At 42.2% G+C, this 16479-nt stretch overlaps 1 long non-coding RNA gene across 1 annotated transcript; it reads left to right on the forward strand.

The window, feature by feature from the left end:
* Positions 1-6078: 6078 nt before the first annotated feature.
* Positions 6079-12630, forward strand: LOC118659323. The gene is made up of 3 exons (XR_004968493.1): positions 6079-6164; positions 9043-9189; positions 12468-12630. It is a non-coding gene; the product is annotated as an uncharacterized LOC118659323 (long non-coding RNA).
* Positions 12631-16479: the final 3849 nt, after the last annotated feature.

Here is a 16479-nt window from a genome sequence, read left to right on the forward strand (position 1 = left end):
GTGGTAAAGTTTTCTCTCATCCAACTCTCCTGCGAAATCATGAAAGAACTCATAGTAAGGAAAAACCCTATGAATGATAGCAATGTGGGAAAGCGTTTATTCATCCCAGTTCTCTTCAAATTCACCTAAATACTCATAGTGGAGAGAAAGCATAATGAATGAAAGAACGCAAACTAAAACTAAGTTCTATCTTGTAAAGATTTTAGAAAAGCCTTTGACCATCCTCATCCTTTTTTTTTTTTTTTTTTTATCTTGTGGATATTTTTCCATTAAGAGTGGAAATCACGCCATAACCCGTTTGGCTCAGTGGATAGAGCATCGGCCTGCGGACTGAAAGGTCCCAGGTTCGATTCCGGTCAAGGGCATGTACCTTGGTTGTGGGCATATCCCCAGTAGGGGGTGTGCAGGAGGCAGCTGATTGATGTTTCTAACTCTCTATCCCTCTCCCTTCCTCTCTGTAAAAAATCAATAAAATATATTTTAAAAAAATAAAATAAAAAAAGAGTGGAAATCAGAGAAAGACAGAGAGTGATATTGATGTGAGGGAAACACATCAATTGGTTGCCTCCTGCATGTGCCCAGACATGAAAACACACACAGTGGAGAAAAGCTCTATGAATGTAAGGAATTTGGTAAAACTTGTAGTTTCTCCAAGTCTCTTAGTAAGCACGGATGAACACACTAGGGGAAAACTATAAATGTAAGCAATGTGGGAAAACCTTCAGTAGCATTACACATCTTTTTGGAAGACAAAAGAAGTCATGAGAGAAAGAATCCTCATGGATAAGGAATAAAGTAAATCTCTTTTCCATGCCTTTTCTTTTATATCAGTGGTTCTCAACCTGTGGGTCATGACTCCTTTGGTGGTTGAACGACCCTTTCATAGGGGTCGACTAAGACCATCAGAAAACACATATATAATTACATACTGTTTACAGTAGCAAAATTACAGTTAAGAAGTAGCTACAAAAATAATTTTATGGTTGGGGGTCACCACAACATGAGGAACTGTATTAAAGGGTCGCGGCATTAGGAAGGTTGAGAACCACTGTCTTAGATACATGAAATGTATACTGGGAAGCAACCCTATGAATGCAAGCAATGTGGGATAACCTATAGTCACCCCAGATCCTTTCATATTCACAAAAATTCTCTTGGTGGAGAGAAGCAATGTCAATGTAAGGAATGTGGTAAAGCCTTCTGGTTCCCTACTAGTTTTTACAGACATGTGAGGGAAAAAAAAGTATTGATAAACACTGTTAATGTAAGGAATAGCAAAGAGCCTTCATTTATCTCTCAGCTCTGCCATCATGTATGATTATTCATATTGGGGATGGACTCTAGAAATGTTAGAGGGTTAGAAAGCATTCATTTCTTCCAGTTTATTGTAAAGGATGAAAGAACCCACTGAAGAGAAGCCCTGTCATGTAAAGATTGTAGAAGAGCCTTTGGCCATCCTAGTTCTTTTAAAAATCATGAAGGGACTCACACCCAAGATTAAGTATATGAACATAAGGAATGTGGGAGAGCGTTTCTTGGACATGTAAGAATACACCTGGAGAAATAGTGTATACATTTAGAGAAGGTGGGAAAGCCTTTAGCTGTCCGTTTTCCTCAGAAAGGTAATATAAAAACTTGAAGTGAAGAATTCTATTGAATGTAAAAATGTAGGAAAACCTTCATGTTGCCTCATATCCCTACAATACCATTTGAGAATGTACACTGTATAATTGACAACTAAAAAAAACTTAAAAATTTTAACAAATACTTTTAGAGTAGCTTGAAAACGGCACTGGAAGGAAATCCTATTAGTGTAACTAGCTGGTACATGTAAGCCTGTTGCAAGTTAAGTCATATATACCCCCCAAAACACACAGCATTAAAGAAGTCCTATAAACTTTTGACCTATTTGGTCATTCTCAGTATTGATTCTTTTTTTTTTTCTTTAAATTGATGCTTTAGAGTGAGGAAGACAGAGAAGTAGAGGGAAACATCAATGTGAGAGAGAAACATTGATGGGTTGTCTTCCCTGTGCCCTGACAGGTATTGAATGAATGGGCTCTACACAACTGTATATTCTTTTTAAATTTTTTTTTTGTAAAAATATATTTTATTGATTTTTTACAGAGAGAAAGGGAGAGGGATAGAGAGTTAGAAACATCGATGAGAGAGAAGCATCTATCAGCTGCCTCCTGCACACTCCCCACTGGGTATGTGCCCGCAACCAAGGTACATGCCCTTGACTGGAATCGAACCTGGGACCTTTGAGTCCACAGGCTGACGCTCTATCCGCTGAGCCAAACCGGTTAGGGCTCTTTTTTAATTTTTAATTGCACTTGATATTCACTATTATTTTAGTCAATAAGTATTTACCATATTTTTGTACATATTTACTGTTCATTATAGATTCTGCATGTGTATTATTTTCATTTGTGTGTGTTGCTTTTGGCTGGGAATTGTATATGGAATTCACATTAAGAGGAGAATAGCCGTAACTGGTTTGGCTCAGTGGATAGTGCGTCGGCCTGCGGACTGAAGGGTCCCAGGTTCGATTCCGGTCAAGGGCTTGTACTTTGGTTGCGGGCATATCCACAGTGGGGGGTGTGCAGGAGGCAGCTGATCGATGTTTCTCATTGATGTTTCTAACTCTCTATCCTTCTCCCTTCCTCTCTGTATAAAAATGAATAAAATATATATTTTTTAAAAAGAGAGGATATTTTTTAGTTTGTTTTTCTCAATCCTTGCCCTGCCAGCCAATAATATCCTCAAAACAGCCAGCCACTGCTTTACTTCCATTGATGTCGGGTGGAAGCTTTACAGATGTTCACAATTCAACATTAAAAATCCACATCAGTTGGCTTTTCCTGCAAGCCCTTAGGTGTCCACCAGGCAATAAACATAGACTGTCATGGTTGAGGCTGTTTTCTGAAAGGTATGCACTGTTCTCTAGATTGCATTTGCATGAGGTCTAATTTGTCTAGTAATCATCTTGTCCTGTTGGTTCTACTACTGACTGTGATTCAGATGCCACTGTGACAGCTGCAATGGTGCAGTGCCACGGAGCCCCGTGACAGTTTGTTCTTGTACCACCTTCTGCAGTGAGGGCTCTGAGCCAGTCCTTCCATGTGAGAATCGGCACTTTCCTCATTGCAGGCAGACTCTGATGTGTGCTGTCACTCAGAGATGGGCCTAATCTCTCAGTGTTTTCATTTATCTTTGGTGTTTGTGATTAAAATTATGTCCATGTTTTTTTCTAATAAATGCGTCTGTAATTTTAAAATTTTTTATTGATTTCAGGGAGCAAGGGAGGGAGAGAGAAAGAGAGAGAAACATCAATGATGAGAATCATTCATGAGATGCCTCCTGAACGCCCCTTGCTGGGGATCGAGCCTGGAACCTGGGCATGTGCCCTTGACAGGAATCAACCCAGGATCCTTCAGTTCACGGCTTACACTCTATCCACTGAGCAAAACCATCTAGGGCCGTGCCTCTGTAATTTTTAATGAAATATTAACTGTTTCCCAACCATTCTTATGCTAAGACATGTTATGGTGTTTTGTTACTTCCTGAGGATATAACAATAACAACAGCCTTAAAAGGATTTCTTGTTATATTTGGCCTTGTAATAGACAATATGATTTCTATTCAAGGTATAAGGTTATATTTTTAAACTGAGATTTACTTGTTTATTAGCTTTGCCTATAATGCTGTAAATTTTTCTATTAGAACTGTTATGGCTGTGTCCCCTAGATATGGGGTCATAGTCTTCTCATTTTCATTTGCCTTAAAGTACCTTTTGATTTTTTCCTTGATACCTTTGTTAACCCTTCATTGTTTAGCCTTCATGTGTTTGTGGTTTTCGGGGTTTTTTTCTTGTAATTGATTTCTACTCTTATCCCATTGTCATTTTGAACATTCTTGATATGATTTCAAATTTTGTAAATTTATGGAGACTTATTTTGTGGCCCGAGAGGTGGTGTGTCCTGGAAAATGTTCCATATGCACGTGAAAAGAATGTATATTCTGTAGTTTGGGGTGAAATGTTCTCTGTAAATCAGTTAAAACTATCGGATCTAATGTGTCGTTAGAGACCTCTGTTTCCCTGTTGATTTTCTGTCTGGGTGATTTATCCATTGATTTAAATGGAATGTTAAAGTACCTTACTAATACTGTCTTACTGTCAGTATCTCAGATTATGCCCTTCCCCCCACCAATACTCCTTTTCTGTAGTTTTTAGGTGCTTCTATGTTAAATGCAATAAAGTTTCCAAGGGTTATATTTTCTTGTTGATTGATCACTTTATCATTATGAAATGTCATTCTTTGTCTCTTGTTATAAGTTTTGTGGTAAAATCTATTTTGTCTGATGTAAGTATTACTGGACCAGCTTTTCTTTCATCTCCAGTTGCATAAAATATCCTTTTCCATCTTTTTACTTTTAGGTAGCGTGTGTTTCTTTCAATCTCAAGTGGGTCTCTTGTAGGCAGCATATGTATGTTTTGTTAAAAATCCATTTAACCATCCTATGTCTTTTATTGGAACATTAAAAACATTTACCTTTAAAGTAATTATTGATAGGAATGTCGTTATTACCATTTTGTTATTCATTATTTTTTTAAAGAAGTCCTTTTACTTTTCTTGTAAAACTGGTTTAATGGCACTTGACATCTTTAGCCTTTACTTGTCTGGGAAAGTCTTTATCTGTGTTTTTTTAAAAAATTGTGAATTATAATGTCACTGGGTAGCGTAATCTTGGTTGTAGGTCCTTTCTTATCATTACTAGGAATATTCCATGCCGGCCCTAACCAGTGTGGCTACGTTGGTTGGACATTGTCCTGCACACGGAAAAGTTTGCCAGTTTGAGTCCTTGTCAGGGTACATACCGATGTTGCTGGATCCATTCCTGGTCGGGATGGGTGTGGGAGGCAACCAATTCATGTTTTTCTCCCCCATTGATGTCTCTCTCTCTCTCTCTCTCTCTCTCTCTCTCTCCTCTCGCTCTCTCCTCTCTCGCTCTCTTTCTCTTATCAATAAAAATATTCCAGGCCAAATCCTTCTGCCCTGCAAAGTTCCCATTAAGAATTCAGCTGACACTTTTATGGGATTTCCCTTGTATGTAACCAGCTGGTTTTCTCTTACTGCCTCTGAGATGGTCTTTGTCTTTGATCTTTGGCAATTTAAATATGATGTGTCTTAAAATAGGCCTTTGGTTCATCTTGTTTGGGACTGTCTGTACTTCCTGGACTTGTGTCTATTTTCTTTTGCCAGATTATGGAAATTTTGAGTAATTATTTTTTCAAAAAGGTTCCAATTCTTTGCTTTCTTTCTTCTCTTCTGTTATCCCTATGACACGAATGTTGTTATGCCTCTTAACAACAGAGCTCCCTTAACCTATTTTCACTTTTCAAAAATTGATTTTGGAGAGAAAAAGAAAACATTGATTTGTTATTTCACTCATCTATGCATTCATTGATTGCCTCTTGCATGTGTCATGACTGGGAATCTCACCTGCAACCTTGGGGTGGCGGTACAACTCTAACTAGCTGAGCTTGATGAGGGCTGTATGCACATTTTTCTAATAAAGGAACGCATTTCCTGTTTTATTAAAATATTATATTGCCCTAGTTGGTTTGGCTCAGTGGATAGAACATCAGCCTGCAGACTGAATAGTCCCGGGTTCGATTCTGGTCAAGGACACATGCATGGGTTTTGGGCTCAATCCCTCGTGGGGGGCGTGCTGGAGGCAGCTGTTCAAAGATTCTCTCTCAGCATTGATATTTCTATCTCTCTCCCTCTCCCTTCATCTCTGAAATCAATAAAAATATATTAAAAAGAATATTTTATTAACTTGTACTAAGACATATAATGCTAAGTGTTATTGTGTTTTCACATATGAAGAGGATATACAAAATATTCCCTTCTAATATGACCTTTCAGATAAACATTGTTGCTACCTTTATTTAATTATACATTTTGAATCATTATTATCATTATTATTCAATATCTTTTTCTTCAACCAAATTTTATTTTTTATCATTTTTCTAGATGATTTTTTTTGAATCATATATGAGCGTCTATTCCAATGTTGCCGGCAGTATGGGAGAGCAGCAGGTCATCTACAAAAATCTGCTCTGCAGCCCCTCATAAGATAGCTGCTTATGTAGGGTAAGACATAGATTATTCAGGGAAATATGGATTATATGTAAGGTTTGGGGAAGCAGGGATTACAGGCATGGGGAAGTAGGCTGGGGTGGAACTCCATTGTTTGGGCAACAAGGTTGTTAATCTTTCCATGGGAATGGACCGCATTCCAAGGTTGACTCCCAGGTCCCAGGGGCATGCAACTCCCAGCCAGGTCAGCATGACCTTTCTTGAACCAATACAAGGCAATCCTGATTAACAGAGCATTAGTAATATTTCTTTTTCTTTTTTTTTTTTAAATATATTTTATTGATTTTTTACAGAGAGGAAGGGAGAGGGATAGAGAGTTAGAAACATCAATGAGAGAGAAACATCGATCAGCTGCCTCCTGCACATCTCCTACTGGGGATATGCCCGCAACCCAGGTACATGCCCCTGACCGGAATCGAACCTGGGACCCCTCAGTCCACAGGCCGACGCTCTATCCACTGAGCCAAACCGGTTTCGGCAGTAATATTTCCCATAAGCATAGCTAGTCCCCAATGTTCTATTCTTGCCCCTAACATTTCCCCACTGCTATTTCTATCATCTCATACCTATGAGGTTAGTTTTAGATGAAAAGTCTCATCCTGCTGGATTGCATCTGCTTCTGCTTGAAAGCAGTTCCCAGGGATGGAATACACCAAATGCAGGATCTTGGATGTGTTTTCTATCAACTGAGAACTGTCAGAAACATTCCTTTACAGCCCTCATAACCCTGGTTATGCTGCAAGTAATCTCTTGCTGCCCGATTTTCTAGAACTGCCTCCCTGACCTGGCTCAGCTCTGGATTTCTCCCAGGTATAGCCCTGGAGGTGGCATTCACGGCTTTTACCGTGCTACAAGCCAGTCGGGTCACTTGTACATTGAGGGAGCCTACCATGACCGGCATAACAAAATGGTCAAAGCAATGTATGCAGCAGGTTCTAGATGATTTTGAGGGCAAATTAATTAAAGCTGGGGACAGTGAAACAAGGAAGGGACTAAGATAGAAGCAGCAGGAAAGAGCCTGGGCAGGGCTGCGTTGGCTCACTGGAAAGTCAGACAAAAGGGGCCCTTGGCACAGGATCAGGGGGTGAGCCTTGGATGACCAGCCACTGCCCATGGCTCCCCTGGTTGCAAGTCTCATGGGAACCTTAGAATTTAGGAGATGCTTGCGTGCGGGGGAAGAACAGGAGGGAGTGAAAGGCAGACGCATGCACCTGGAAGGAGGAGGGCACTACCACATCTTTATTTACTCACCCTGCTGTTTCCATATCTTGGTGATTGTAAATAATGCTGCAGTGAACATGGGGGTGCATATATCTTCTCAAGACAGGGTTTTCTTTTCTTTTTGTCAAATAAATACACAGAAGTGGAATTGTTGAATCTTATGGTATCTCCATTTAAAAATTTTTAACAATAACATCCATACTTTTTTTCATCATGGCTTCATCAATTTACATTCGCACCAACAGTGCACAAGAATTCTGTTATCTCTACATTCTCACCCACATTTGTTATTTCATGGTTGTGGATCTTTATTAAACTTTTAATAATGTTTGGCACTTTTCAGAGTCTTTATTTTCTACTTTTATTAAAATTACTCCCATTTGTTCCATTTGATTCTATCACAAATAGCTTTCTTTAATTAATTTCGTTATCAGATTGTTTTCATTGCAGTGTATAGAAACAGTTTATTTTTATATACTGATCTTGTATCATACCAATTTGGTGTACTAAATCATTAGTTCTAATAGCTATTTTTAGTGGGCCCCTTAGAGTTTTCTGTATAAAAGATAAGTCATAGCAAATGAAGGTAGTTTTACTACTTTCCATTCAATCTGGATACATTTTATTTCTTTTATTGTCTATACTAGAGGCCCAGTGCATGAAAATATGTGCACGGGTGAGGTCCCTAGGCCTAATGGGCAATCAGAGCTGATCAGGGCCAGGCCAGTCGGGGCCTAAAGGCCCTGGCGGGGTCAGGAGAGGCGGTGACTGTCTCTGGGATGGGAGGGAAGGAACAGAAGGCAGACACTGATGCTGCCCTGGGTGCCCTGCCACCCTGCAGTTCCCCACCTACGCCCCTCCTCCTTCCCTTAGTGATGTGCAACCACCAGGGCCTGCTGGCCAGGGAGGGCCAGGGGGAAGGCCCAGGGGCGGTTTCGATCCCCAGTTTGGAACATGCAGGAGGCAGACAATCAATGATTCTCTATCATCATTGATGTTTCTATCTCTATTTCCCTCTCCGAAATCAATCAAATATATATTTTTAAAATGTAAGGTTTTTAGAGGAAGAAAGGTAGGGCAAGGGAGCTATTGACAGGGGCGCATTTGAGATCTTGCTCACATTTCAGATAAGATAACATATGATGGTCCTCAGGGGGTGACAGGTGAGGATTGGCAGTGGGTGGAGCAGGGCACGGTGGGCTGAGGAATGCGCTGTAATGACTGGGAATGTCTGTGGCAGTGACACCGAGTGTGTGTTGGGGCCATCGCTGGGATCATTCATCCCCAAGAGGTTTGAATTCCAGACGGGAGGAGAAACATGGAGATCAGTGGGCCTTTCTTAGCCTAGAACAGTGGTTGGCAAACTGTGGCTCACGGGCCACATGCGGCTCTTTGGCCCCTTGAGGCAGCCCCTACCTGGACTTTTCCAGACAAGTCTGATTCCCGGGGTATTTTGCTAGAATCTCTATGTTTAGTCATTTAGACCCGACCTTGTAGAAGCAAGTGCTTTCTCAAGGATGCTTACCTTGCTGATTGTATCTAGAGGTTAATTTTAGCTCAAGCTGTTATGACAATAAAGGCCAAAGGAAGCAGGTGAATGGGGCTACCTGGCGGCCATGGCCAAGTAGTGCCTTAGCCCTCTCTTTCACAGAAATGTGTGTCAGAGCAATCATTCATCCATCACTCACGGGCTGCTGGACAACCACGCCAAAGTGGTCCTCCCATGAGGAGCCAGGAATACAACGAAATATGACGGAACCTACGAAAACTAAGCTAAGAAAATGAACATGACTGCGCAGTAAGTCATTGGAGCCCGCTTGGGATTTCCAAGTTTGAGGGAATTTTCAGCTAAGGAATTCACGATCTCTGTTATGATTCTTAAGAATGTCAATATGTTTTCTATTAGAAAAATAAACCTATTTCTAAAAGTAAGAAAAAAAGTTTTTTCCTGTATTTGCCTAGGAAGCAAAGGTTTTATATATATTATTAAAATAATTATCTTATGGCAATCAGAAACTTTATTACTTTAATACTGTTTAATAATAATAATAATAATAATAATAATAGTAATACTCCTATGTAATAAAGAGCTAATATGCAAATGGTTATCACGCCATCACACCGTCACAATCCATCACCAAGAGGCTATCCGCACAACAGGCACATGTGGTGGGTGGGGCTGCGTGCATGTGGAACTGTGGAGGCGGGTCCCGGAGGCTACGGCTCTGCAAGGTGAGACTGGGGGTCCCCATGAGGCCATGCCCCTCACCCCAGTGGGCCTTAACCGATGTGGGGCTGGCCAAGTCTTGGTGTCACTCAATGGGAGTGGGGCCAGCCAGACACTTCTATTATATAGAAATGGCAAATAGCAATATTAAAATATTTCCTCTAATTAATTCCCTTTTAATGTGGATGAATTTCGTGCTCCGGGCCACCAGTTATATATAATGTATTTGACTACCTTCCCAGTGTTTGAAGTTTAAGAATTACTTTCTCTCCATAAATGAGTTTCGTATTTAAGGTATATGGAAAATTCTGTCAAATAAGGAAATAATAATTATATTCTATTTACATTTGCATATTAAGTAGATTCTAAATATACTTTCATTTGTAACTAATTGTTATAAGTTATAAAGTTATAACTAGACTTAATATAGTAAATAAATGAGTCTTTAATAAAAACGAGAGTAATTTTAGGGCAAAAAATTATTTCAACAGGAAATTATTAGAAACTGTTCTAACTTTTGTCCAATAATCCTAAATTTTATAACACAGTGTGTCTCCACCAGATTACAAGCCCTACTTTAAACCTAGGGAATACCACCTCTAGGCACCATTGCCACCTCATTCTGTGCCCAGGTCTCATCGTCCCTCTGGCAGAGAGCAAGGATCTCTTGGCTCTGAGAAAGACCTTCAACCTGCCTCAGTAGGAAGTAATTACAGAAGAAATCCGGCTTCTCCTTTCCCTAAAAGAATTCCCTAAAAGATCCTTGAGGGGGATATAGTAGGCAGTTAGACAGACATGAGCTGAGCAAAGACAATAGGCCAACTAGAGAAGAGATAGACTCTGAGACATACTTCTCACCACTCCAACTGCTCTGAAGCTAGGAATAGAGGAACCTGTGTAGAACTAACCTTTAATCATAACTAATTAGAAGGAATTTATAGTTTTCATGTAATAAAAGGTATAAAGACAAAGGGAAAAGAATGTGAAGTAGACAAACTGAAAGGGTATGTGTAAGTTACAGAAAGTAAGTGTAAGTTACAAAATGTATGTATAAGTTACAAAAAATATCTATCTATCTATCTATCTATCTATCTATCTATCTATCTATCTATCTATCTATCTAGAGCTAGGGGCTGTCACATCCGAATCAACTGAATGGACGACCAAACAGGCTGAGTGGGGCGACAAGACTGGCAGGGAGGGTTAGTGAGGGATGAACAAATGACTGAGCAGCAGGCTGCGTGGAGTGACTAGGCTGGCAGGTGGGTTAGTGAGGGACGACCAAACGTTGAACGGTAGGCTACCAGTGGGGCAACCAGGCCAGCTGGGGGGGCAGTGAGGGGTGACCAAATGACTGAACATCAGGCTGCATGGGGTGACCAGGCTGGCAAGGAGGGCAGTGAGGAGCAACCAGGCCAGCAGTGGGGGAAAGTTGGAGGCGACCAGGCCAGTGAGGGGCAACCAGGTCGGGGGGGGGGGGGAGCAACTGGGGGCAACCACGTCAGCAGGGGGGCACTTAGGGGCAACCATGCTGGCAGTGGGGGTAGTGAGGGGTGACCAGGGTGGCTGCAGGGGGAGGAAGTTGAGGGCAATCAGGCCGGCAGGGGGGCAGTTGATGGTGACTAGGCCAGCCGGGGATGAGCAGTTGGGGGCAACTAGGCAGGCAGGGGTGGCAGTTGGGGGCAACCAAGTCAGCAGGGGGGGCAGTGAGGGTGACCAGGCTGGGAGAGGGGGGCTGTTGGGGGCAACCAGGCCAGCAGGGGGGCAGTAAGGGGTGACCATGCTTGCGGGGGTGGCAGTTAGGGGTGACAAGGCCAGAGAGGGGGCAGTTGGGAGAGACCAAGTTTGCAGGGGGGCAGTTGGGGGTGAACAGGCCGCCAGGGGGGGCAGTTAGGGGCCATCATGTCGGCAGGCAGAGGCGGATAGGGGTGATCTGGTTGGTGGGGGGCGCAGTTAGGGGCGATCAAGCATGAAGGCAGGTGAGCAGTTAGAAACCAGCGGTCCTGGATTGTGAGAAGGATGTCCGACTGCCGATCCCCAGGATCAGACCTAAACTGGCAGTTGGACATCCCCTGAGGGGTCCCAGATTGGAGAGAGTGTAGGCTGGGCTGAGGGGACCCCTCTCCCATGCATGAATTTCGTGCACCGGGCCTCTAGTATCCTATATAATAAAAGCTTAATATGCAAATACACCGAACAGTGGAACGATGGGTTGCTATGATGCACACTGATCACCAGGGGTCAGACAACACAGGAGCTGCCCCCAGCCCGCAGGCCCCAGGCAAGCCAAGGTGGGTGCCAGTGGGGGTCCCCTGATTGCCCTGCTGGTCGCCTTGCAGACGGAGGCAACCGCTGGTGGCAGTGGGGGGCAGGGCTGGCAAGCGGGTGGTGCTAGGCTGGCCAAGGCAGGTGCCAGCAGGGGCCCCTCCAATCGCCCTGCCAGTCGCCCCACAGATCGGCCCTGATCGCCAGCCAGGACTAGGTACCCTACCCCTGCACAAATTTTGTGCCCTGGGCCTCTAGTATAAATTATAAAAGGTATGTATAAGTTACAAAGCGTCTATAGAAGTAAAAAATAAATAAAGTTGAGGAAGTAAAAATTGTGGGAAGGGATATAAAGAAAGAAATATCACAGGAAAAAAGGAAATTAGAGTAGGAATACTTTGTGAAAGTTATAAGAATGTTTATAAAGGTCATAGAATGTTTATAAAAAAATCTTAAAAGGAATTAGAAATATACTAAATAATAAATCTAATAGACAGAGCACCTGAATTCATCTGAAAAGTAATCATATTCTTTTAAATCTTAGAACACATGTATGTGAGTAAGGGATTAAGTTTTTCTTAAAGTTTTCTTTTCAAGGCCTGTATGAAGTAATTAGGGAAGTAACTCAGCTGTGAATCCAGCAAGCAGAACGGATAAGCATGGTCAGACCGACCCACCAGGAGTCAACATCATCTCATCAACATCACATCATTGCCTAACAATAGCTGATGCCTACAGATGCCAGGCCTGCAGGTAGCTACATTCCTCACCCTAGCCCTTTCCCCTTTATAATCCTGTCCCCTACACCTTGCTAGATGTCAAGATTTAATGCTTGTAAGCACCCTGTCTTCTTAATTACACTAACCATTGCTGTCATTGTAATTCCCTTTTATTTTCTTATAGTCTAAAAATCAGAACTCGAGCAGTGAACTTGCCTCACAAACCCTGACCTTCCAAAGCAGAAAGTTCACTGCCTCCCTCTGTCTTGTACAGCCAACAAAAGAAAAAGGGGGAGCTGTGGGGGAGCATAGGACTTGGTTGAAATGTCTAAAGGAGGATTCTCTGAAGGATGGGGGGGTCTCTGAGGGAACCTTGCTGAAGGTGGCAGCCCCTACCTTGCCTTTTCCAAACAAGTCCGATTTTCCAGGGTGTTTTGCTAGAATCACTATGTTTAGTCATTTAGACCCTTCCTTGTAGAAGCATATACTTTCTCAAGGATGCTTGCCTTGCTGATTGTATCTATACCAGGGGTCCTCAAGCTTTTTAAACAGGGGGCCAGTTCACTGTCCCTCAGACCGTTGGAGGGCCGGACTATAGTTTAAAAATAACTATGAACAAATTCCTATGCACACTGCACATATCTTATTTTGAAGTAAAAAAACAAAACGGGAACAAATACAATATTTGTATTTGCATGTGTCCCACAGGCCGTAGTTTGAGGACCCCTGATCTAGAGGTTAATTTTAGTTCAAGTTGTTATGACAATAAAATTCAAAGGAGGCAGGCAAAGGGGGCTACTTGGCAGCAATAGCCAAGTAGTGCCTTAGCCCTCTCTTTCACAGAAATGTGTGTCAGAGTAATCATTCATCTGTCACTTAGGGTCTGCTTGGTCAGCCTCGGCATTTAGACAGTCATATACTATAAAAGTGTTTGCGTCGTAAAGTGTCTTGATTATTATGTTAGCATTCCTGTTCCTATTCTCATTGTCATTGTTGTCATTATCTTATAAACACTAAAACAGTTGCCCAAACAGTGTTTTTCAGTGGTTAGACATCAGCCCTAGCACCAAGAGATTGCTGGTTTGATTTCTGTCAGGGCACATGCCGGGTCCCCAGTGCAGGAGGCAGCCTACCTATGTTTCTTTTTCATTGATGTTTATATCTCTCACTCCCTCGCCTTTCTGTTCTGAAAAAAAGGAAAATATGTATATACTAGTATATATACATATAGACATACATTTATATCATTTTTTAAATATATTTTATTGATTTTTTACAGAGAGGAAGGTAGAAGGATAGACAGCTAGAAACATTGATGAGAGAGAAACATCGATCAGCTGCCTCCTGCACACCCCCAACTGGGGATGTGCCCGTAACCAAGGTACATGCCCTTGACCAGAATCGAACCTGGGACCTTTCAGTCTGCAGGCCGACGCTCTATCCACTGAGCTAAACCGGTTAGGGACATTGATATCATTTTTAAAACGTAAATTGAAACTGGCCTGTAAAATAACTATGAAGTAATGCTTTTAATATAATTCTGGATGACTGTTTTGATTTCATCTATTGGTGGTTATTTTTCCTCCTCTGAAATCTTCAAAATACATGCTGTGGTTAGGATGTATTGCCTTCTCAACTAGATAGAAAAATGTCATCTATTCTACCACTACTATATGTCTATATTCAAACATCATGTCTATATTTCAGTCAGACCACAAGGAGAAACCATTTTTAAGTACAAACAAATATCTGTTCTTCTGCCATTTAAAGGTACTTCATGCTTCTGCCACAAAAAGGATCCATTGCTTCCTTATTTTCGCTCAGATATAAGAGATGCTGGAGTGCAACTTGGGAGTTCTCCAGTGAACACTGAAACTGGCCCCCAAACATGAAGAAAAAGGAAAGACCAAAGAAAGAGACAGACCAGTCCAGATTTTTAAGTGGCAGTTCTAATACGCAAAGGAACTTGCATACCAGGGTGGTCTTGGGTGGCCATTAGAGCAGTAGACCTCCACACTGCCCACCAGAATCTTCAAAGTTTACCTAGAAGCCTTCACTGGGTCACCGGGTCAGATGGGGTCAGCAGCATTGTCCTCTCAAACCTCCGTCCTTGAAATGGCTTTAGGGAGGATGCGACTGGGGAAGCTCGTGGAGGCTGTTCTCCCGCGGTGAGGGTGAAGGTGCAGACGCGGCCTGCGATGTTGGCGCTGTGCCCACGGGAGTTAATCATGTAACGCAATGCCTGTTAGTGCCCAGAACCGAGCACCCGGCACCGTCTGCAGAGATTTGGGCAGTCCAGCAGGAGCTCTTCCACAGAAACTTTCCGTCTGCCAAAGCAAGTAAAGGTCGACCGGCAGTCGTTTGTTTGAGGACCCGCTTTGGGCGGAAACCTGGCTTCTCTGGGTCTGATAAGGAGCCTGGGTTGCCCACCTGGAAAACGTAGATAGCCTGAATGTGCGGCCCCGCCAAGTGCGGTTATGACCTTCTACAAACCCACGACAGCATGTTTATTAGGGGGACCGCCAAACATGGAAACACAGTAAATCACCCCATTCTGCAGGCAAGGTCTTTTATTGTGTTTTTGCTATAAAATTGCATTAAAAGGAAATAAACAAACAAATAAACAAACAAATAAATAAATAAAATGGCTTTAGTTTTCCATCAGTGGGCAGAAAATATATCCCAAGGACAGGGGTGGAAGTGCCAGAGGCCAATTCCAGCATGTCATAATTTCAATAGTTTCATTAAAAGGTTGGAGAAACCAAGATGGCGGCATAGGTTAACGCCGGAGATTGCTGCCTCGAACAACCACTTCAAAAAACAACTAAAAGACGGAACGGACATCATCCAGAACCACAGGAAGGATGGCTGAGTGGAAATTCTACAACTAGGAGGAAAGAGAATATCATACCCAGACTCAGAGGAGGCGCAGTGCTGAAGTGAAATACTAAGGTGCGGAGTGCACGGCCCGTTTGAAATGAATAAAACTAAAAAAAAAAAAAAAAGACCGTACCCTTTTATGTAATGATGTTTACTTTGAATTTATATTAGTTCACACAAACACTCCATCCATGCTTTTGTTCCGGCCCTCCGGTCCAGTTTAAGAACCCAATGTGGCCCTCGAGTCAAAAAGTTTGCCCATCCCTGGAAGGCATTTCCCCAAACCTGAATAGGATACATTAAATAGATTGTGGCTGCCAGACAGCTAAAAGGCATCTTAATCTGTTATTGCCTCCTACTGGCCAAACACCTGAATAGTCGTAGGCTAATTCCCCCATTCTGACAATGGACTCTGTACCAAACCCTGACCCTTTGAAGTGTATAGCTCTGCCACACTAGATAGAAAAATGTCATCTATTCTACCACTACTATATGTCTATATTCAAACATCATGTCTATATTTCATTTCATTTTTCTATATTTTATTTCTATATTTCATGTCTGTATTTCATTTCTCAGTGCCTGAGGACAAACTGTGTTAATAAAAAGCATGGGGTCTTGGGGATGGGGAGAACCTAAGACCTTAGACTTAACATCCTGGATCTTAGCTCCTTTAGTTAAGCTCCTCTGACCCGCAATGCCTTTCAAAATTATATCTCATCTTTGGACTCATTATTAGTCTCTGGATTCCTATTTAACATCTATGCACAGCCTTCTTCAGATTCCTGAACCCTTCTTCATGCTGGGACAAGAACCCCGGCAAGGAAGGAATCTGATTGTCCAGTTATAGCTCATTGGTTAATCAGCAGTTGCATCTTCGCAGTGATCCTCCCACAGAGCAGCTGCTTGAACCTTGTGTGACTCTTTCCATTAGAGCCATATGCCAAGGCTACGGGGAAAATCTCTCTATACATACAAGGAACTCCTTGTGCCTTTT

The sequence above is a fragment of the Myotis myotis genome, unplaced genomic scaffold (assembly GCF_014108235.1).
Source record: "Myotis myotis isolate mMyoMyo1 unplaced genomic scaffold, mMyoMyo1.p scaffold_m19_p_6, whole genome shotgun sequence".
NCBI classification, from domain to species: domain Eukaryota; kingdom Metazoa; phylum Chordata; class Mammalia; order Chiroptera; family Vespertilionidae; genus Myotis; species Myotis myotis.